The sequence below is a fragment of the Equus caballus genome, chromosome 21 (assembly GCF_041296265.1).
Source record: "Equus caballus isolate H_3958 breed thoroughbred chromosome 21, TB-T2T, whole genome shotgun sequence".
Classification (NCBI taxonomy): Eukaryota; Metazoa; Chordata; class Mammalia; order Perissodactyla; family Equidae; genus Equus; species Equus caballus.
The window spans coordinates 50640895-50664749 of record NC_091704.1 but is presented as its reverse complement, the minus strand read 5'-3'; the positions used below and the strand labels follow the sequence as shown (position 1 = coordinate 50664749).

The 23855-nt window shown below is 35.8% G+C and overlaps 1 pseudogene; it reads left to right on the top strand.

Annotated features, from left to right (window-relative positions):
- Positions 1-13166: 13166 nt before the first annotated feature.
- LOC100069309 (EH domain-containing protein 1 pseudogene) lies at positions 13167-14977 on the top strand (annotated as a pseudogene).
- The last annotated feature ends 8878 nt before the right edge of the window (positions 14978-23855 follow it).

Below are 23855 nucleotides of genomic sequence, written 5' to 3'. Positions count from 1 at the left end.
TCATTGATTTAAACAAATATTCATATTAAAAAGGTATTTTAGTTTTTTTAGATATAGATATTAAGAATATATATTTTAAAGTTAAATATATTGATAATAAAGGAAAATAAGGTTTTTCAAAATTTCCTCACAGAGTGTGACTTTTTTGGATAACTTTTTTTTTTTTAGGAAGATTAGCCCTGAGTTAACATCTGCCACCAATCTTCCTCTTTTTGCTGAGGAAGATTGGCCCTGAGCTAACATCTGTGCCCACCTTCCTCTATTTTATATGTAGGATGCCTGCCACAGCATGGCTTGATAAGTGTTGCATAGTTCCCCACCTGGGATCCAAACCTTTGAACCCCGGACTGCCCAACCTGAGTGTGAGAACTTGACCACCACATCACTGAGCCAGCCCCCTGAATCACTTTTTCAGTCAAAATTATAGATATACAAATTTTTTCCACACAGTCTCATATCCTTCCAATTAATAATTCTGAGAATACAGCAACTTTTTAAAGGAGTGTTTTCCTTTGAAGGGTTTTCTTCCAGAAATCTTCACTGTTTTTCCAACTCGTTGATATCCGTTTTTATGTTTTGATGCTTGTTGTTAATCGATGTTTCCTGCAAGTGAACATTTTCACACAACAACTAGGACTCATGTGTCTGCTTTCACTGTTTCTTAGTTTGTTGACTAAATTGTAGAGAGCTTACAGTTGGGCAGTCACACCATCAAGAATAACAGCCAAGTTGGCACATGCTAGGCTGATAGCAATTTTAAATGCCATTGATTGTGGGACAATTTCAGTGACATTGAAATGTGAAATGAAAAGATTTGACATAGTAATAATAACTTCTTGAAAATGAAGATATATAGTCACATGGACAATTTCTTCTTTCCCCTAATCAGTTTATAGTTTATGAATACAGTTTAATGATAGAAGAGGAATTTTATAGAAATACTGTATATAGAATAAGAACATAAGACCACTTTCCATCTTGCTGTAAAATATGAAGCTCTTACTTAAAAAGTACAGGTAAAATGATGTACTTTATAGGTTTAACCACACCATGAATTAAAATGGGTTACATTCCAGAAGGTTCATCATATTTGCTTATGTGAAATAATTTGTATATGGACAGAAATAATTTGTATATGGACAGTTGTCAGACAAAATTTTGTATTCAAAAAAAACATATATTTGAGCATTTAGTATATTCTAAGAAGTTTCTAGGGTGTACACTTATAATGACAGATTGAATTTAGTTGCCAACTCTAAAGTCCCTCTTAGAGAACGAAGGCAATAAGAAATGATCTAGTAAAAGTGCAACAGGCAATGCCATAATTGTGAATAGAACACTGTGCAGTGGGTGTGCAGAAGAGAGAATACCGAATTCTGTCAAGATGTACAAATGTCTTCACAGCTTGAATTTATAGGATTTTGTTCAAGAGAGAACACCAAGGGATGAGGCTATGCCAGCCAGATGAAATAGCATAAACCAAGACACAAGTGTGAAACTACATAGGACATTAAGGATAGAAGTAGTTTGGCTCTGCTGAAATCATTCACTGGATTTAGAGAAACATTACATTAGCAAAGAAGATAAATAATGTGTATAGAGCATAAGATGTGAAATAAAGGAAATATATAAAATCACATTGAACAGTTAGATTGAATGGGACCAGACGTTATATATCCATGCAAGCACGCTAAGAGTTTTAAGTTTTATCATTGACACATGATGCAAAAATACATCTTTGCTGGTAATGTGAAAGATAGTTTAAAGGTAAAAATACTGAAAGTTGACAAGCTACAGATTACAAAAAGAGCCTAAACTCAAGATGATGAGGTTTAATGAAAATAGTAAACTTGGTAATTAATGTTAGAGAACAAAATGGAGAGGCATGGAGAAGGTGAAATTGACAATTAACTAGGAAAATGGTTAAGAAAGAGAAAAAAAGTTGATTAATATCAGTAATTAATGAATAAATGATGAGATTTTTTTTAAAAGCTTAATGTGAAACTTTTTTCTCCAGAGAGAGAAGATTGAAAGACAGATAGATACATACATATATAGATGTAGATAGAGATATAGATAGTCGAGGAAACTGACACCCGTTTCAAGCTTTAGGGAAACAAGCTACACAGGCACCTTGCCTAACCATCTATGCACATACAACACATACCTCAGCAGATATCGCCATTCCCTGGGCATAGAAAGAAGGAATGGTCACTAGTGCTTTTCAACCTAACATGCCTTAGAACTCTTAAATATTAGATATTATTAAAAGACCTACTTTATTTAAAGTTGCTAAGCTTAAATATAATAAGTTAATGGAGAACCTTTTAATCACTTTTATTTAATCTATCACTATCATTCTCCAAGATGTCATCTCAAGTTATTCAACCAATCAGTCTACTTATTTAATAGTGTCACACTTGAAGTAAAGCCTAACATAATTATTGTCCAGTGAATGGTGTTTGACATAGCATTGACAATAGTAAAATTAACAATATTATCTAATTGTTGATAAATAAATAATGAATTGTATTATTCCTGAATCATTTACTACTAGCTGCAAATGCAGAATTAACAAAGAAACACAGAAAGGGCAAATAAGAGGATGCCAAGGTACTAAAGTATTTTACCGTTAGTAATAGTGAATATGCAAAATTTGCTAAAATTATAAAGTATAAAAATATTATTAAAAGGAAAATAAAATGATACATTCCTGCAATGCCTCTCTACATATAATTATTAATATGGTTGTGCTTAGCTTCTAAAATGAATAAAAAACAAATTCCAGAATATTTGATGGAACAACTGCTGCATGAATTTTCTCTCTGAACATTTCCAACATTTTGAGGTCTCTCCAATTATGTAATCAATCAATGCAGACATTACTTTTGAAACTACCATTTTCCTTTTGAGATATCAAATGCTTTGAAGATACAATGACTAATTTCAATGTGCTTTGATGTCTTATCAAAAAAATATTTTCAGAGACATTTTTCATATTCTTAATTTTCTTTTAGATAATTTTATGATTTTCTCAAAATTAATGTGAAAATGAGATTTTGATGTGAACAATTTTATAGTTTGACTATCTACTTTTTTCTTTGATCCTTATTCATAGTTGGACAATAATACAGTAAAAAATCATAAAAGGCAGTGTTGGGAATCTATTTTGCATTAACTGAAGATTTATTGGTAAGATATCCTATTCACAATTTGTAGAAGACGGAGAATCACATTGTAGTAAATAAGATTTGTCCTCTCCCTTATTGAAATAATCAGTAAGTGAGGTAAACCAGAAATGGGGTGAGGAAAATTCCTAATCTATAAATCATATCTATTGGTTACACCTAGGTCTTATACTAGTCACAATATGTGGCTGTCCAGATATTGAAAGATTAGATTTGAATCTACCTTCCTTTCACGTCTATACATTTCGTTTTATCATCAGCAACCAAAATACTGCTCCAAGAGCAACTGAGAATTTTCAGGGATTCTCAATTGTCAATAAGCTAAAAGACAAGCTAAAGATGCTCAAACTTTAGCCCTAGACCAGGCTTTAGGCAAACATATTTTGGAAGATATGTATTAGTCCTTTAAAAATCAACCAGGCATTAAATAACTCATTGGTGGGTGTAAGATTACCAGTAAAAAGCAAATGTAACAAAGTTATCATTAGATTTGTTGTCCTTTAAATGTTATGAAATTATAACCACCGATTTTTCTTATATTTCATTATTTTTCAAGGACATTTGTGTGTAACAAATCCACAGCCTGCTAGAGTCAGAAACTGACAGGCCTCCTTCAAAATGGTACCTTATAAGCCCCAATAATGAAGCTCTGGATGAAGTAAAACCACAAGAAACATTACCCCATAGATTCAAAAGAAATAGGATTTACTCCCAAGGATCATTTGCTCTGCGTTCTCTCTTGCTCTGTCACGATAATAAACTTGGTTTGCGTTGCAAGAGAGGTGTGTCCTTGACTGTCCTCAGCCGGTAGGCTCAATAATAGTGCTACACGTGTGAGACACCTTTACCTCCAGCTGTTAGAAACCACCTGGCTTTTAACCGTGAAATATTATGCTGAATACAAGCACAAAAAGTTTTCTTGAACCTTGTGTTGCTGTTTATTTTATTCTTAATATTAAGTATATAACTTGGGAATCTGATCAGACTGCATTATCCTATGCCCCTTGGTGGACTCTGATCTATGTCTTTATTTTCTATTATTGTTTCCATTTCATATTTGTGAATTTGATGCCGTTGCTAAAAAGCGAACTTGGTAAGTGGGCAGGAAAATATGCTCAATAAGCCTGACACCATGAACCAGCCCCAAACACTACTAAGTAGAGTGCCTCCATATACTACTGTTCTTTGGACAAATTTATCTTGAGTGACTACTCAAGACCTTAAGCAGATTCATTTATTTCTTCTCTTTGTTTCCCTGAGAATTGATTTGGTTGTTCTGTCTACTAGGAGGGTGCAGCACGTAAGGCTTATAGATGGTGACAGCTGACATTTGGTTAGGATATACGCATCTGAGATCTAAAAGCAACACAGTTTTTCCAACTGGGTCAGTTCTAACAGGTTGTCTCAATTGAAGTCCTCACCCCCATGCAGGAAAACTCATACTTTGAACATGTACTCTCATCATAGTCCTAAGTGGTGTTTCTATCTTTCAGAAATTGCACACTTTTACCAACGACAACTTAGCATTGTGAGGCGTCATTTTGAGGAATGTTTGATATGACTTAGAACAAAAAATCTAACATTCAATGTTCAGGTTTTTTTGATTGGTATGTGGAAAAATCAAAACCTAATTTGGACTGCAAAATCACATTCTTAAATAATTTTTTCTGGTGCAGACTAGTCAAACATATGAAAATAAACAAAAAACTTCAGACAGCTATACTCCTAGAACCTGCCAGCTTTTCCCCCACTTTTCCTCCTACCTCCAAGATTGAATTCTGATTCAAAATAATAATCCCCTTCCATCTCCCAACATGCCCCTTTAAGGTCAATCATATGTGGTATGTTGATTTTAACACATTGTCATGGGAAGATCTGAAGCATATTGTTAAAAAAAATTCCCAAACTCATGAGAATAAAGGGGGAAAAAATTACAGGAATTCTGAATTCTTCTGGGAGCTTGTAAGCCTGGTCTTCTGAATTTATAGCGTTGAGTAGACCACTGGTTATTTATTAACAAAAACTTGTATACAGAGAATAATTGGGCAAAATATGTCCCAAGAAGGGTTTAACTTACATGGCTCTTCTAGGTCTGAAAATAGACTTTAAATAGCGCAGGTGAGGGGACAAAACATTTTCAAAGAGATTTCAGAAATCTTACCTTAAAAATTGATTGGACCTAAATTGAGTCTTATAAACATGAAGTCAGGGAATGACTGGAGACTTCAGAAATTACTTGAAAAATACTTTTAGACATTTGTTGGTTTGAAACCTTGGGAGTTTCCTGGGTGAAATCTGAAATGGGCCCCATATGTGGAGGGCACGGAGAGACTGGAAAAAGAGGCAGGCCACTCCAAATTGGTAGGTGGCAGGTTTAATAAGAAAGGGAACTTACTTATAAGCCTCATCTTGGGTGGCTACAAGAAGAGATCTTTGAACTGGCCCTCCAGAATCTTAAATGTTTATATAGAGGCCTTGGGTTTAGTCACCTATGTTGTCCAGATGGTCTCAACAACACATTGCTCTCTCAAGGCTGTGTCATTGAAAACAGCTCCCACTGTGGGAATAGTTGGCAGAACATACATTGCAAGATCATGGGAGGAGGTGAGAAGCCTCCGATTGCCTGGGTCCAGTTTGTGGGTCAACTGGTGGTCACATTCACTTGACGACCTCTTCCAACAACATAGTTAAAGTAAGAATAGCACTTGACAAAGTCAACAGACAAGGAAGACTTTATTCAAGATTATTAAAATAGGTGAGAGATTGAATTCAACTCCACTAAAACAAAAGATTGGAGAATTTTAAGAACTAGGGTAGGGGGAATTGTAGACTACCTGTTTTAGCTAATTGACCTCACTCAACAGAAAAGTAAACATTCTCATATCTTCATGACAGGAGGTAGTTTTACAACTGGGAGCAAGGAGCACACTGTAGTTAGGCTCCCACCTTCCCAAGGAGACTGGAAGTTAGGGAAGATATCTCCTTCAACGTTTACATTTCAAAGAGATGTTTCCCAGGTCCTTGAGAAAGACACTCCTTGGGTCTTAAAACTGGCAAGCAACTTCTAAGGAGAGTTGTATACATTTTAAAGGGGTTGGGAAAGAATTTGCCACTATAAGTTTTCTAAAGTAAATGTTCTGAGAAAAGGGAGGTAAGGGGACTGTCTCACTCTACTCAGGCTGCTATAACAAAATACCATAGACTGGGTGATTTAAACAACAGATTTTTATTTCTCACATATCTGGAGACTGGGAAGCCCAAGATCAAGGTAATGAAAGATTCTGTTCATAGTGAGGGCCCTCTTCTGGACATGCAGATGGCTGTGTCCTCACACGGTGAAGAGAGTGAGCTCTGGTTTCGCTTCCTCTCCTTGTACAAGCACTATTATAGGATTAGAGCCCCAAGCTTATGACCTCATTTAACCTTTATCACCTCATCATAGTCCCTGTTTACAAATGCAATCTGAGGGTTGGGCTTCAACACATGGATTTTAAGGAGGACACAAAAATTCAGTCCAATACAATTGGATTGTCATGAAAAACTTCCTGAATGAGGCAACTTTTCAGCAGAAGTATGCTGGTAAATGTTTAACAACTAGCTGTCAGGATGCAGATGTACTAAGAGTATTGTTTGATGCTTTCATTTATGTTAATAAGTAAGATAAGATAAAATGAAAATTTCTGTCAGAACGATGCTTTTTAAAATCTATGACATGAGCATCCTTCCCAACATACTTGTATTTTCTGTTCTTTTCAGAGTGCCCATCCTGATGGGAGTGAAGTGGTATCTCATCGTGGTTTGATTTGTATTCTCCTAATTATTAGTAATGCTGAACATCATTTCATGTGCTTATTGGCCATTTGTAGAGAGACAGAAAGTATTGTTAGAAACCAAGATTTCAGAGGAGGAGAAAAGAGATGCAAATGTAAAATCAAGGAAGTAAAATTTAAATTAAAATGCTAGTGAAAAAATAACATATGGATGCTTACAAATATATACACAGAATTACAAAGTTATAATGTACAAAATTGCAGGTAAAGTTTTGGGAACTGTTTTTTCTTTTTTCTAGAACATTATATTGCATTAAATATTCTTCAAAAATGCATTTTTAATGACTGCATTGTGGAGGCGAAAACAAATTCATTTAACAATAACAAAAAAGAGAGGGAAAGAGAGGCATTCCGTTTATAAATAAAACTGTCAAATCAAATGTTCTTAAGACTGGCTGTTTCTTGAAATAACCAAGGACTCTGTATTGCTCAACTATACATGAATTTGCCCATCTCCTTAAACTTAAGCCAACATCAAACTTGAGGTTCCTACGGAACCAAGAGTTCCACCGATGTAGAGAAATGCGGTACTCAGTCCACCAAAGAAAACATTAACTTATCTATGTCTATAGCCTAACTTGCCCAATAGTCTTCAAATTCTGAAGCAAAAATAGGCTGACACTCATCGTAGAAAGAAGTAAACAAATAGGAGCACATTGTTTCCTGTACCAGCCCTTGTAAGACTCCTGGGCTACATGTCAAACAGCAAAATGATGTGGATTTAGGCTCTTGCAGGATCTGAGGGTTCAAAGCAAAATTGTGATGTCTCACACTTGATTGCTTTTTGTTGCTGGGTTTTGACAAGAGTGTCAAACAAAAGCTAATTTACAAAAATAAATGAATGAATAATAAAATACTATTGAGAATATGTAGTAATCTTCATGAGATTGGACAGAGGTCTTCCATGGTTATGATTTAAGTAAAAATATCAGTTGTTTGATTTCTTTATTAGGCATGCTACATGGATCACTTACTATCATTAATATGTTGAATTTAAAAATAAATAAAAAGTGTCAAGAGCATTCTCAACATTTCAAATCTAGAATAATTAGACAATATTTTAATATATGGTGGTCTATTATTTCACCTAGTTTATTGTCACAATTTTACATGCTACTTTATTTACTTGATAATTTTATTTCATTAGCGACTATATTCTGAAAGAATATTACACCTGCACTTGCATGACCCTGACAGTGAACACTGCCTTATGCTCTATGTGCCTCATTTGTCTCATCCTAGCCTTGGCCATGGTGGATGAGAGCAAGAATGAGTTTGAACCCACAAACACAAGCTGAAGCCCATAGGGACAAGCTGACAGTGATGTTAGTTCTTGCTGCATCTTACATTGATTTTTATGGGTGTCTTGTATAAGCTAGGGCCCTTCACCATAGAGCTGAACACTGACCCTTGGGCCAAGAGTCAGAGAACCTGAAGGAAGATCCTAGGGAAAGTAGAGTATGTGTAGGGCTGGCAGCTGTGTCAAGCTAATATAAGCCAGTAGATAAGTAGCAACATATGTGATCTACAAAATGGCTGTTGTTTCACTTCTATCTTTCAAACATCACACACAAGAATCTCCCTTATGATATGCCCTGATAGAAAATTATCAGGAAAGGGATTTCTGGGAAATACAGTGAGGCCTAGCAAAGTGGACATATTACAAAGGCACCCAAGTATGTTTTATTGCTATTTAATATATTGAAATATCTGTATTGATTAAATAGGTTTTCTTTTTACTTATTTAAACATTTCTACCATTCTATAAAAACATAGATTTGGTAAAACCTCAATTACTAGGAATTATTCCCTAAAAGTAATACGAAAACATTGAGAGAGAAAATAAATTTGTGAATAGTTATAAAAATTTGCTAATTGCTACAATATTTCATGGTATAATTATGGGGTGAAAGACACCATATTTAGGGATTTGAGACACTTCACTAATTATGGTTCAACTGTTTTAATTTACAAACAAGCATTATTTTGGCATTCTATTACTTTTTCTTCAAACATTGTCAATATTTTTTGGCAATTGATATTTTCTGGAAATACAATAAATCAAATTAGTTTTTAATTTTGCTCATCTGTGAAAAATACTTTGTCAATTCCAAAGATTACTTAACAAAAGCAATTTCTTTGCACAATTAACTCTGACAGTGTAGTGTTAGAATTATATTGTTGTCATGTTCATATTAGCTGGGAAGGATTTACTCTTCAGACAATGATAAATATATTCCGGGAATACAATAATAATAATGCTTACATATGTTAATGGTGGAGGAGCAAGTATAAATGCGCAAGTTTTAGATTTATTTATTTTCTGGGTTAATTTACCTTCCCATAGTAAGTTACATTTCATTTGCATTATGTTGCATTCTGTTTTATGTTTACATCCAAACCAGAAACTACATATTCCTGAAAAATTAAATATTTTGTTGCACTAACAATATCATGTGGAATTAGACTCTGCTGTTAACACCTGTTATTATGTAGGCACCCACTAAGCATAAAATGATTTCATAATGTCATTATGAGTTTCTATGGTGATAAAGTGCTTGTACTGATAGACAAAAATAGTTGGATAAGTGATAGTGTTTCTTGCATTATAAAATCTGTTACCATTATCTGTACAACTCCTTAATCTTACACTTTCTTCCTAAATCTTCTCAAAGTATAGAAAAACTTAAAATAGACTCTTTTGTGAAACTCCATAGGAGCTGCAGCTGGGTAATTTTTTCATCTCCAGTAGTGCTGAAATAGCCCAGTGACACCTAAATGCACTCCTTGGCATGCTGTGAGACTGCTAACACATCAATTATAGATGCTTCTCTTAAACTTTCCTGGAATTATGTGTCCCAGGAAGCTAATTTATAGGCCTAAAGGCTTTGATATAGGTGTTGTTGAGTTGAATTTGGATTTCCCATAATTGGCAAATGTTAATTGAAATGTACTCTCACTTGTCAATATAGACAATCAGTTCCTTTCTTTAACATATTCATTCCACGATTTTCCCCCTTTCTTTTCAACATTTCACTAGTAACCTTCATATGAAGTTGAATGTGGTGGTGTCCAGTGATGATTTTTTCTCTGATAGAAAAACACTGTAATAACTGGTGCATAAGTTTACTAAAAAGGAAAGAGTGCAGACATTATGGCATTGAAGTGCCATACATAATCCTGCATTATTCCTACCCCCCGGCCTCTCATGAGTTTCCACGGGGACATTGTTATGTGCTGGGCCAGTGTCTAAAATTACAAATGCATAGGGGCCGGCCTGGTGGTGTAGTGGTTAAGTTCATGTGCTCTGCTTTGATGGTCTGGGGTTCACAAGTTAGAATCCTGGGTGCAGACCTAGCACCACTCATCAAGCCATGCTGTGGCAGCACCCCACATAAAATAGAGGAAGAATTGGCACAGGTGTTAGCTCAGTGACAATCTTCCTCAAGCAAAAAGAGGAAAATTGGCAACAGATGTTAGCTCAGGGCCAATCTTCCTTACACACACACACACACACACAAATTACAAATGCATAATTTTCTGGTTATCTGGACGGAAGCACACTACCGAAACAGTTTCTTAGGAATAGAAAGGCTCATTTAACTTTGAGTTTATATTATATTAATACAATTATTATATTATTACACTTATATACTATTTATATAATTACATTTATATATTATAATTTAAATATATAAACCCAGCTTCATCTGAACATTTAATGATATTTTCACTCTATTGGGAAAATATTAAAATTTCATGAGATATTCCTTTTTTAGGATGAATATTAAAAATGATCAATGTCCCTTGAGGGTTTATATGGGAGAAAATTAACTGAATCTTATGAATCAATTAATTCAGAACTTATAATAGCCATGTGGTGTTGGCACTACTAATGTTCTCATTTTACAGAGCAGAGTGACACTAAAGGTGGCTAACTTTGGATCTGGGCCTTGTTTTCATTCCTTTCCAGAAAGAACAAAGTCTGCATTTTAACTGTTATTAACTAGGAATTTCTCCCAAGATCTCTGTGCAGTGTTGACTACTCAAAAGGCCCACCAGAAAACTTATGGACCAAGCAAACTAATTTTTCAACCAGTCAGGTATGGAGAACATACCTTGACAGAATCTTAGTGAGGCCCAGAAGAGGGAGTTCAGGGGAAGATATTTATAGGAGTTTTAGTGTCCGAGTCCAACCAGTTTAAAGCAAGTTTTCAATGTGAGAAGCTATCTGGGGATGGAAACATTTTTGACATAAAGTTTAGGATTGTAGGCACAGACAGGAAATAGTGTTAATAACTAAACTTATCTGATGACCATACTGCTTGCCCAGGTGAGAAAAATTTTTCCTTTTAGGATAGCTCTTTGCCTAAATGAGCAAATTATCTTATTCTATGTTGGCTTACAGGATTTCCCTGAATCAAATACAAAATCTAATTATTAGTTTCTAGCCTTAAATTTCTGTGCAAGACTATCTAGGGAGAAAGTCAAGACAAGATGAAACAGTAGGAGAGGGGGTTCAGCTCATAGTTAAGATTGCCAGACTATGATAATGCAAGTGATTTTAGTTCTCAATACCCTTCCTGAAAAGGAAAATTTCTCATGATATCATATGAACAAGCTTTGCTTATAAAGATTTGTAGGAAATTTTTGTAAAATATGGGCCAACTTTCTCTGGGTTGCTTAAGTTCAGAGAGAGAAGAGATCATTGATCTCGTGTCAAATAAAAACTCCTATTTCATTGGCCCTCATCTCAGTTACTAGCCTCTACCGTGGATAATTGTCCAATGTGGAAATAACTCCCATTATCAATCTAAGACTGCTCTGTCCAATACAATAGCCGCTAGCCACATATAACTATTTAAATTTTAGCTTTAATGAATTCAAATTTAAAAGCCAATTTGTCAGTCATGCTAATCACATTTCAAGTGCTTAATAGCCACCTATGGCTAGAGACTATCATGTTAGGCAATCCAGACTTATAGAACATTTCTATCATCAAAGGAACTTCTATGGTACAACATTGATCTAAGATAATTCTTCATGTTCTGAGAACCTTTTGAAAAGCACAAATGTCATTTCTGGACTTTTAGAACAATAGTCTTATTTACGAATAGGTTCAAAGCAATCAGTGTCATTTCACATTAATTATTATTATTATTATTATTTTTCATGTGAATTGACTGTGTTATGCATTCCAAATTTGTATCAAACTCTCATTGAATGGTCAATTTTAAATTTCATTATTTTTTTATAAAAAGCTGTTGGGGCAGTGGGAAATAAACACTTTTTCTCTTAATGGTTCATTGAATATTCATTAGATATTTATGGGCACACTAAAAATAATATCACTGAGTCATTTCTGGGAAACGTAAAAATACATAAGAAGAATCCCAATGTGTTATAAAACTTTAACGTCTATTAAAATTAAACTCCTATGACTTCATAGCTTTACTGCATTCCATGGTGGGAAAACAAAAAAAAAATTCATAAAGGAGAGCAAGATTTATAGGGAGCTGATTCTACTTGCTTAGCTTCTTTCAGGACAGAATAATTTAGCTGGAACTTTATGGGAACAATCAAACTATTTGATCCTTTGCTATGAAATTGTCTATCGTTGATATTGAACTAAACTTCACCATCTTGACGTTCCCAAGTAATGTGTATCCCAACACAGGTAAATCATTTGATGAAGACAGTAAAGGCAATTTTTACTCTGAGTTTGGGCCAATCATGACAAATTTCTTTTTTAGAGAAACATTTGAAGTAGTAAGTAACCAAACTTTGCTTATTAAACATCAACAAGTCAAGTATGATAAATTAAGAAGTAAATACAATCAATTATGAATTATATACACAGGTATGTTTTCTTTACCTAGTTCCTAATTGGTTCTTAAAGCTAATCTCACCCAGTTATGTTCTTACATTTTGAATAACATCTCCATAAACTGAGTCGCTGAAAATTTAGTGATAATGTTTTCCATGATCTTTAATAATTCCAGAATTTTACTTTAGTGCAGCTTTTAATTTTATTTATTATCTCAATAGAAACACCTGATTCCTACCATTTCTCGAAGTTGGAGAAAGCAAAGACTCCCTCTCTGCGGCATTACACAGTGTGCACCAAAATGGCAGACGTTGCAAGATCATGCGGATGCATTTATCTTGTCCATTTAAGGGGAAACCTCACCTCCAATCCTCTAAGAAATTCCCCAATCCCAGCAATTATCCCCTCAGCAGAGAGCGCCTCCTCAGCCACCCAGTGGGCCTGCACAGTTCAGCCAGCTCCGGCCTCCTGCCCTGCCTGCTCCCTGCCGCTAGGTGGGGCCCGCGTTGGCTCTGCGCACTCTTCGGGTTCTCAGCTGCCAGTCTTCCCCACAGCAGCCAAGCTGGCAGCGTGTTCAGCTGGGTCAGCAAAGATGGTGTCCCGAAAGGAGCCAGAGCTCTTCCAGATGGCGGCCGAGGGGCTGCGGGCAGCTGTGCGCTCAGAAGCTGCTCCTCCTGGAGGAGCGCTACCGCGTCCACAAGTTCTGCTCGCTCATGCTGGAGGACGCTGACTTCGACCATAAGCCGATGCTGCTCCTGGTGGTCCAGTACAATAGGGGCAAGACCACCTTCATCCAGCACCCGATGGAGCCGGACTTTCCTGGGATGCACTTCGGGCGTGCACACCAGTTTCCTTCGTCACCATCGTGCACCGCCTCACCAAGGGCTTGGTGCTCTGTTACGCGCTGGTCGTGGGCCTGCAGCGCCCCTTCCACAAGCCCAGAACCTTTGTCAGCGGATTCCTCCGTAGGTTCATGTGTGCCCAGCTGCCCAGCTGGGTCTTGGACAGCACACGGATCATCGACCCTCCTCAGGTCCTGTCTGGAGAGAAATAGTGCGTCAGCCAAGGGTACAACTTTGTGGAGTTCCTGGACTGGTTTGCTAAGCGTGTCAACCGCATCATCCTGCTCTTTACCCCCATAAGGTAGACATCTCCGAAGAGTTCTTGGAAGTCATCAAGGCCCTCAAGGACCAGGAGGACAAGATATGCATTGTGCTGGACAAGCCTACCAGATCAAGACTTAGCAGCTGATGCAGGTCTACGAGTCCTCACGTGGTCTACAGGGTGTATATTTGCCCCTTCTGGTTCCATCTGCTCCTCATCCCCAACAACTGCAAGATCTTCCAGGGCAAGAAGCAGGACCTCTTCAAAGACATCCAGTCTCTTTCCCCAAACCCTGGCCTCAGGAAGCTCACTGACCTGAACAAGTGGGCATGGCTGGCAAGGTCCACGCCTACATCATCAGCTCCTTCAAGAAGATGCCTAATGTCTTCGGTAAAGAGAGCAAAAGGAAAGAATTGGTGGACAACCTGGGGAGACCCACTAGAAGACTGAGTGGGAGCATCGGATGTCCCCTGGCAACTTTCCAAGACTCCCGCAAGATGCAGGAACTTCCACATATCCAGGACTCCGTAAAGTGCCAGGCCTTGAAGCTCAAGCTGATGGATGTGATTAATGACATGCTAGCCAATGACATTGCCCGGTTGATGGTGATGGTGTGCCAGGAAGAGTCCCTGATGCCCTGCCAGGCTGCAAAGGGCCGTGCCTTGGACGGCACCGTTAACAGGCTCTTTGGGCACAACTACTGCGAGGGGGGCGGCAAGGACATTTGATGACACTGAGTGAGTGGTGGACAAGGACAAGCCCACCTAAAAAGAGCTCTTTTACATGGCTAGTCACCTGTCAACTGCAAGGTCGTGAGTGCCCGTGCCAAGAAAGAGATGGTGAAGTCCAAGCTGCACGATACCGTGCTGGGGGAGGTCTGGAAGCTGGCTGATGTGCACCAGGACAGGCTGCTGGACGATGAGGATTGTGCCCTGGACAGCCACTTCATCAAAGACAAGCTGGAGGGCGGCAGGCTGCCCAGTGACCTGCCCCAAGACCTGATCACATCTAAGCAGAGGCACAAGTGACTGGCCCTCCCCAAGCCGCCTCCTCCCCATTTTCATCCTGTCATCTCAGCACCCAGCCAGGCAGAGATCGAGGAGGGGCGAGTCACCAGTTCTCAAGGTCCATAAAGAGTGAGCGGATGTTTTCTCAGCTCTTGCAAAGGTAAAAAAACCATTTTTTTCCAATAAGATAAGAGTACTGAAATAATATCTACATATTCCTCTCTTGAAATTAGTGTACTATGAGCCAGGTACTCTTCTAAGCACTTTAATATATGTCGTGCCATTTCATAATTACTGAAGCTCAATGAGAAAAGTTATGTCAAACTTTGGTTATAGGATTCTGAATCTCAGTATGGTACAGTAACCTTCTAAAGAGTTTGCAGCTGGGGCCGGCTCCATGGCCGTGTGGTTAAGTTCTCACGCTCCGCTGTGGTGGCCCAGGGTTCGGATCCTGGGCGCGGACATGGCACTGCTCGTCAGGCCACGTTGAGGCGGCGTCCCACATCCCACAACTAGGAGGACCTGCAACTAAGATATACAACTGTGTACAGGGGGGGTTTGGGGAGATAAATCAGAAAAAAAAAAAAAGAGTTTACAGCTAATATACACGGTAGACCCAAAACTCAAGTCTGAATTTCAAGTATCTTGATTTCCAGAGCAATGCTTTTTAGTTACAGTAGTACTATCCAAATCCAGCAAATTTAATATCCCAAATGTGCTATCAAGAGCTATCATCTCCATAATTAAGATTTTTCTTACCAAGCCATCTAAGCAGCCTCCTTACCTTAAGCAGTCTTACGTGCTTACAGATCTATTTTCTATAATTAGTTTTGCTGTTTGGGAATTTCTTGGAAGTGTGTTTTCTGTGCCTGGCTTTTTTCACGCAACACAATATTCTTGAGATTCTTCTATGTTGCTGCATGCATCATGGTGATTTTTTTTAATTGCTAGAAAAAATTCCGTTGCATAAATATGCTACAGTTTGTTCATCCAGTCTCCTGTTGGTGGATATTTAGGTCACTTCCAAGTTTCAGCTACTGTAAATCATTGAGTATCTGGGGCTGATGATGAGTAGGTTTGATTCCAAAGAGGCATGAGGGAACTTTTGGGGTGATGGAGTTAGTTATTCAAGTGTATACACTCAGATGCATTTTAATGTGTGTAAATTATATTCGATAAATCTAATAAGATATTTGTTCTTCATATGGTGATCAGAATGAGCTGTAAATAAGACAATATTACTGCTCGACCACCTCTCTTCAGGCACTTCAGTTACTTCCTCTATTCTTCAGGAAAATAGCAAGCTTCTTAGAATTTATACGGGAGCCTTCTCTGATCTGATTAGCACACACTTACCTACCTTGTTTTCTTCCTAACTTTCCAACTTGACCTTCTTATAGTAGCTTCATATTCAAATAAAAAATGTTTGCTTTCCTGCACATGCTACAATAATTTATGTCTGTTCACATTTTCTGAAATGATTTTCTATTTTATTTTATTATGTGCTATTTTTACTATAGCCACACACATACACACACCATCAGCATCAACACAACTGACAAATCCATCACTTTCCACACTTAAGTAATTGTAATTCATACTTCAGATTTGGATCACGTGTCATCTGGGTAAGTTCTGTGGTTAGATGGCTGTGGTTTATAATCCCTGCTCCACTATTTACAAGTTGTGGAACCATGGAAAAGACACCCAACCCTTTTAATCCTCATATTCCTCAATGCAAAATAGCAATAATAATAGTCATTGGTTCACATGAGGATTCACATCAAGGATTAGACAAGAAAAGGAATGTAGGTAGTTCATGTAAACATACGGTATATGGCAAACATCTACCTCTGTTAGCTATTAAAAACAATAAAAGTTGGACTTCTCCTTTAGCTACTTTATTCCCTTCACTTTCTTAAAACTTACACAACTGCATTGAAATCATCATAATTTTCTCATGTAATTATATTTTTCTCTAGATTTAAGCATCTAAAATAGATATAATTTTTATACATCAAGTAACTGTCACAGATATTTTAGTAATAGCTAAAATAATTTGTAGAATTAAACTCCATTGAAATAAGGAATATTTATTTTAAATACAATACCTTCCTATAGCTAAAACAATTTGAATGATTTTCTGGCTTCATTACACAAACATATGGTTGAAGATACTTTCTGTGTTTGCCTAAACCCTCTTTTTGACATCAATCTGTCATTATTTTATCACATCTTCATGTCATAAATACTTTGGTGACTAACATTTTTTCCTCAAGTAAATTTATTTCTTCAATACATACTTAGCATTTGCTTTTAAGAAAACCTCATCCTGTATGAGAGAATTTCCTTTGAGGTCAACAAAATTCATGTTTTCCTTAGTTTGAAATTTCCTTAGTTTGTGAATTTTCCTTAGTTTGATGTTAACTAGCCATAAAAATATTCTAATATACGCCTAGAGAATCAAACCAATTTTTCCTTTTCCTGGAATAAATTAGTGGATTGAAATCTAATTAAAGTGTATTGTATATATCTTCATAAGGAGTTCCTATAAGACTGATAAAAGAGAAAGAACTGAAATGAGTAAAAAGTCTCTCGTAGCTTTATATATTTCAAAGAGAGAAAGAATCCAAAGCACTAATGTTAATAAAGAGTTGTGATTTTTTATATTATATAGTAAAATGCATATATATGCATAACACTATGCATAATTAATGTAAATATCTATACATAAAATAAAGTAATATGGGTAATTTCTTTTAAATGTAGACTTCTAAACTTGTGTGTAATCTGTGTGGAAGTAAACTGATATAAAATTTTAATACACCTTCTTATAGATATCTTTATAAAGAGTGAAGAGAAAGTAGTTCAAAAGCTCAAGCAAAAATGGTTACATGTGCAATAGTTGTTTAGGAAATAGTCATTAAATGAATGACTAAATAGATGTCTTCTCTGAATGGTAATGCTGATGTTGTAATACGTTTGATCCATATCCTAGTAGATATTGTATAAAAGCATGTCTAGGATGGGTCCTCAGTTATTTCCCTACAAACTGATCATAATAATCATTTTTATCTCATATTGTTGAATATCTGAGTAAATTTATTAAAATAATGCCTGGTACTTGATAAGTACTGCTGAGTTGTTAGCTGCTGCCACCACTGAGACTATTACTAATATTGCCATGACTACCACCTGATTCTGCTTCTCTCAGTTTTGTCCTCGATGATTGAGGACAATAATAGCATGCGTACTTGATAGGATCTTTGTGAGGATTCATTGCGTTAATAAATGTAAAGAAGTTTTAAGCATTTAGAGAATATTAGTCCTTGAGTAAGTACAATAAAAATGTTTGCTTTTTTTTAAAAATTTTTATTGTCTTTGGCAAGTCATATTCTTCCAGATCCTTGGTTTCTCCGTTTATAGAGTACAAGGTAAATTGCATTATTATTGGGAATGTGTTCATATTTAAATTCCATAATTCTGCCTTAATTTGAGACTCCATTCAATGAAAAGTTTTATTCATCAGTATTCTGTAAATTAAGCCAAATATACACAGATGTATTTATCAATATGTACTTGGCAACATTTAAAAAAAATGAATCATCTCCAATGCCTATCCTAAAAATAATTAGTTCATTGATTAGAGTATGTTAATAATAGAATTCTGGATACTATTTCTGACCTTCAGAAATTTTGGCACGTCTGTACGTACTAACTTAGAGAGATAGCCAAACTGTATTACTAATTTTTATAAAATGCAAACACACACACACATATATATAGGTATGGTCCATTTAAATAAATAGCAAAAGAAAAAAGAAAGAATTATGGAGGCTTATCAATTCTTGTACCTAGGATAGAAATTGAATTTGGAAAAATATATAAATAATATATGTAATATGTATAATTTATATATAATGTATATACATGTATATGAATTTTGGAGGAGATATATATATAAAGTAATATTGTATAATACGTGTATACATTTTTGTGACAGTTCCTGACTTCTCCAATTATAGTTTACTTTTGAGTAACAGTGTAATTATTAAAATTATAATTGTGATTTCTATAAAATGAAGTGGAGAAGAGTTAAAAGATAACCTACTTTTGCAAAAAAAAATAGCTTGTTTTTGTTTAATCATATTCCTAGCCCACCGATTTTATAAAATTATTACATAATAGTTTCACTTTTGGTGGAATAAATATCTCAGTGGTTTAAAAATACTCTAAAAATTGAATTGCCTTGAATTATTTTCAAGGAAGACATGAGCACATTCTTGGTAAATTCCAACTAATAGGAAGTCATCTTTGGTGAAAGGGCTTTCATTAGTCAAGTGTTGATATGCTATATTGCTCTTGTTTCAATAAATTAAAATACAGAATCATAGTCACTTTCACCTACAGCAGAAAACTACATTTCCCAGAATCCCCTCCCATATTTGGTTTCAGGTTAAAATTTGTCAGTGAGGGGAAGTCATGTGAATAAGATGGCACAGTTGAAAGCAAAACTATTATCCACAGGAGCTTGTGGGTACCTTTATAATGTTGTAGCTTCAGCTAATGAGACAGCTTTCTGGCAGTGATAAGCTTTGCCAACATCCAGGCAAACTCCTTGTATTATTCCTTGTATATGAACATGGCTATGTTCCTAAAAATTACAACCATTTAAATATATTATATTTTTTTCTTAAGTTTGAAGCATGAAAGAGCATAACGTTGGATTTGAGTTAATTAAAATTTGGGAAATGCTGACCAAACACAATTATTTTTTCTATCCTTCCTTTCAAAAAGTGGAAGTGTCTACCTTTGTATAAACTAGGGATGATCTCAGGAAAAGCAAACATGATTTAAGTTTCAAAGAAAAAGAAGTAGGGGTTCTTCCTGAGCTGTCCAGAGCACAAGGGCAGTATTCTTAGTTCCTTGACCAAAATGAGTGAGTTTCCCTTAGAAATTTTGCTGTGCACCACAGCTCTGCTAGGATTTCACCCTAGGGTGCTGGAAAAAGAAGTAACAAAACAAAACCAAACACCAAAACAAACAAACAAAACCACATAGCTCACTTCTATATGAGTTACTTCTTCAAATTTTCATTACTTTCCCCATCTGCCGGCTCTTGTTTACTTTTCCAAGTTCTCAGGGAGTTATTTAAATTCTGTCCAGAGATTTTAGTTATAATCAGCAGGAGAAATGGGCTATAGTGGGCTTATTCCATCTAGACTGGATTCAGTGTCAGTAAATATTTGACTATTCTGAAGCTAGGGAATTAATTTGTCATAGGCAAAATTAAGAAGAATTGGGAGAGGAGCCAAGATAAGAACAAAAATCATAGTTTCTAAGGGCAAGATATGGTTCCTGGCAAATTTTGAAAATAAACAGAAATAAGCACAAATAATAGTTAGCAAGTTTTTTAAATCATGAATCTTTGTTCTAAATAAATCAGAAGTATGCCAAATGTTTGTAGCACTAACAGAATAACTTAGTGATTAGAATAAGTCACTGTTTTTGAGCACAGAAGCCTTGGTCATTTTATATAAACAAATACAAATTTTAAATTTACTTTTGGTGATTCTTCCATGTAATAATTTGCAATAAATTATTTACACACTCTCCTTGTAGGAATAAATCCATTAACATTAAACTAACTTTATTTTAGATAGACAATTTACTATTTCTTTTGAATCCATTATTTGAAATCAAGATAAATCCTAAAATTGTTATGGAGCCACAAAACACCCGAGATAGCCACAGCAATTCTTATAAAGTAGAACAAAGCTGAAAGCATCACGTTTCCTGATTTCAAACTATACTACAAAGCTACAGTAATCAAAACAGTATGGTACTGGCATAAAAATAGACACATAGACCAATGGAACAGAATCAAAAGCCCAGAAATAAGCCTTCATGTCTATGGCCAACTAATATTTGACATGGGGGTCAAGAATACTCAATAGGGAAAGGACAATCTCTTCAATAAGTGGTGCTGGGAACACTGGGTAAGCACATCCAAGAGAATGAAATCAGACCCCTATTTTACACAATCCACAAAAATGAACTTGAAATGAATTAAAGACTTAAACATAAGACCTGAAACTATAAAACTCCTAGAAGAAAAAAAGGAAAAATCCTCCTTGACATTGATCTTAGCAGAGATTTCCTGGATATGACGCCAAAAGCTCAAGTAACAAAAGCAAAAGTAAGTAAGTGGAACTACATCTAACTAAAAAGCTGCTGTACATCAAAAGAAACCATCAACAAAATGAAAAGACAACCTATGGAATTGGAGAAAATATTTGTAAATTATGTATCTGATAAGGGTTAATATCCAAATTATATAAAGAACTCATAGAACTCAATAGCAAAAAAACAAACAACCTGGTTAAAAATGAGCAGAGGAACTAAATAGACATTTTCCCACAGAAGACATACAAAAGGTACACAGAAAGGTGCTCAGCATTACTAATCATCAAGTAAATGCAAATCAAGTGCGTTTGCACAGTGAGATATCACTTCGCTCCTGTTAGACTGGCTACCATCAAAAAGATGAGATAGCAAGCATCAACAACGGTGTGGAGGAAAGAGAGCCCTGTTGCTGTTGGTGGGAAGGTAAATTGGTACAGCAGTTTGGAAAACAATATGGAGGTTACTCAGAAAATTAAAAATATAACTACTATATGATCCAGCAATATTAGTTCATGGAATATATCTAAAGGATATGAAAACAGGATCTCGAAGAGACATCTGCACCCCCATGTTCATTGCAGCATTAGTCACAATAGCCGAGATATGGTAACCACCTAAGTGTCTGTCAGTGGATGAATTACTAAGGAAGACGTGATATATATATATTAGAAAATTATTCTGCCATGAGAAAGAAGGAAATCTGGCCATTTGCAACAACTTGGATGAAACTGGAGGTCATTATGCTAAGTGAAATAAGTCAGACAGAGACAGACAGATTTGTATGTATATTACTTATATGTGGTTACATATATGTATATGATGTTACTTGTATGTGGAAACTGAAAAAGCTGAAATCATAGAAACAGAGAGTAAAGTAGTGGTTAACAGGGGCTGCGAGGTGGGGGAAATGGGGAGATATTGGTCAAAGGGTACAAACTCCTGGTTATAATATTAAGTTCTGGAGAATCTAATGTATGGCATGGTGATTATAGCTAATACTGTATTATATACTTGAAAATTGCTAAGAGAATAGATTCAAATATTTTCACTACAAAAAAGAAATAGTAATTATGTGATCAAATGCAAGAGTTAGCTAATGCTATGGTGGTAATCATTTTGCAATATATAAGTGTATCAATCAAATCAACACATTGCACATTTTAAAGTTATGCAATGTTGTATGTCAATTACATGTTAATAAAGCAGGAAAAAATAAAATTGGCAAGAATTCAAAAAAGAGAGAAAGATTAAGAGATTACAGCTGGTTTAAACAGTAGCATGTGCCTTTGAAAATTTTATCAGCTGTATGATTAACAGAAAACAAAGGTACTGAAATGTACCAAAAGATACAGAAATGAAGGAAAAGGGGCGTTTCCTGTATTAATCAATATGGTCTCTCCTTTAGAGTCGATACAGAGATCTTCCTATGAGGGTTTTATCCCATTTTCTCTTCCAAATCATCTCTCCAATGAACAATCAAAGATCCCCTAAATAGCCACTGCATTTTCAGATTTTATTTGATGGAATTATGCCTGTTAGAAAGGTATGTACATCAGAAGTGCAATATCACTAAGGAGAATTGTGCTTATGCAAACCTCATGCCTCCAGAATCTGGCAAAGCTAAGTCCTCACACACTGAGTGTCCAATGAACTCTGCAGTTGGGCAAGTGAAACTAAGTAAAGCTCTTCCTGTGCACATAAATGATAAAACTAAAGAAAGCATCTGTAGGTTTTTGAAGAGTTGAACTAAGGCAAGGTTTGCACAAAGAATACTGACCTAAATGGATCTTAAGATCACATGAGTCCTTTGGGATGGTCCAAGGATGGACCATCAGGCCTATGCTGATGCTCTTTCCACATATTTCCTCTTAAACTCATAACACAATGATTACAGTAGAAGGAAAAACAGATGGTAGTGTTGTCAGAAACAGAGCAGATTTTTCTTCAAGCAAAAGAGTTTTCGAATGTAATCATTTAATTGCATAATTCTTTAAAAAAATTTCTATTTCCTAGAAGATAAGATGAACTAAGTATTTTGGAATTCCAGTTTGCAACTTAGACCCAGTTTGTAACTTTCACTCCCCTTCACTTTCATGTGAGAGGGGCAAGGCCTTTCAAAATGATGGCAATGAGGAGGTCTTGAGTGGATCTCAAAGGGACCTCCAGATAATGTCATGTATTGACGCTCCAAAACTCCACCAGAAAATAGAACGTAGCAAACAAAAGTAAGTTTATTAGACATACTACACTGAGGGAGAATACAAACCACCCTGATAGAGTTTTAAGTTTCTCAGGAAAGGAAATTTGCAGGAGAATATTTGTAAGGTTTCAATTAAAATAAATGTATTAATATCCATCTCTATGACAACCATTGTACTTTTGAAATCTATTTCTGTAATGGATAGGCATGGCACTGGGTCTGTATGATAAAAAATCACATTTTCTTCAATATTTCTTATAGATACTATTATTGGGTCACAAAGACCTCTCCATTGGGTGCATTGCATTCTTTGACAATATTTGGGGAATGAAAAAGGCAAGTAAATTAATTTTAAAATTTCAGCACTTCTCTTGCCTCACTCTGATTATATCCAAATTTGGAACATATCAATGAAGGTTGAAATACTGCATTTTTAATGATAGTTTCTCTCTCATTCAAAACGTATAAAAAGGAAGAGATAAGACTTTTCATGGGTTTATGGTGCCTTGACTA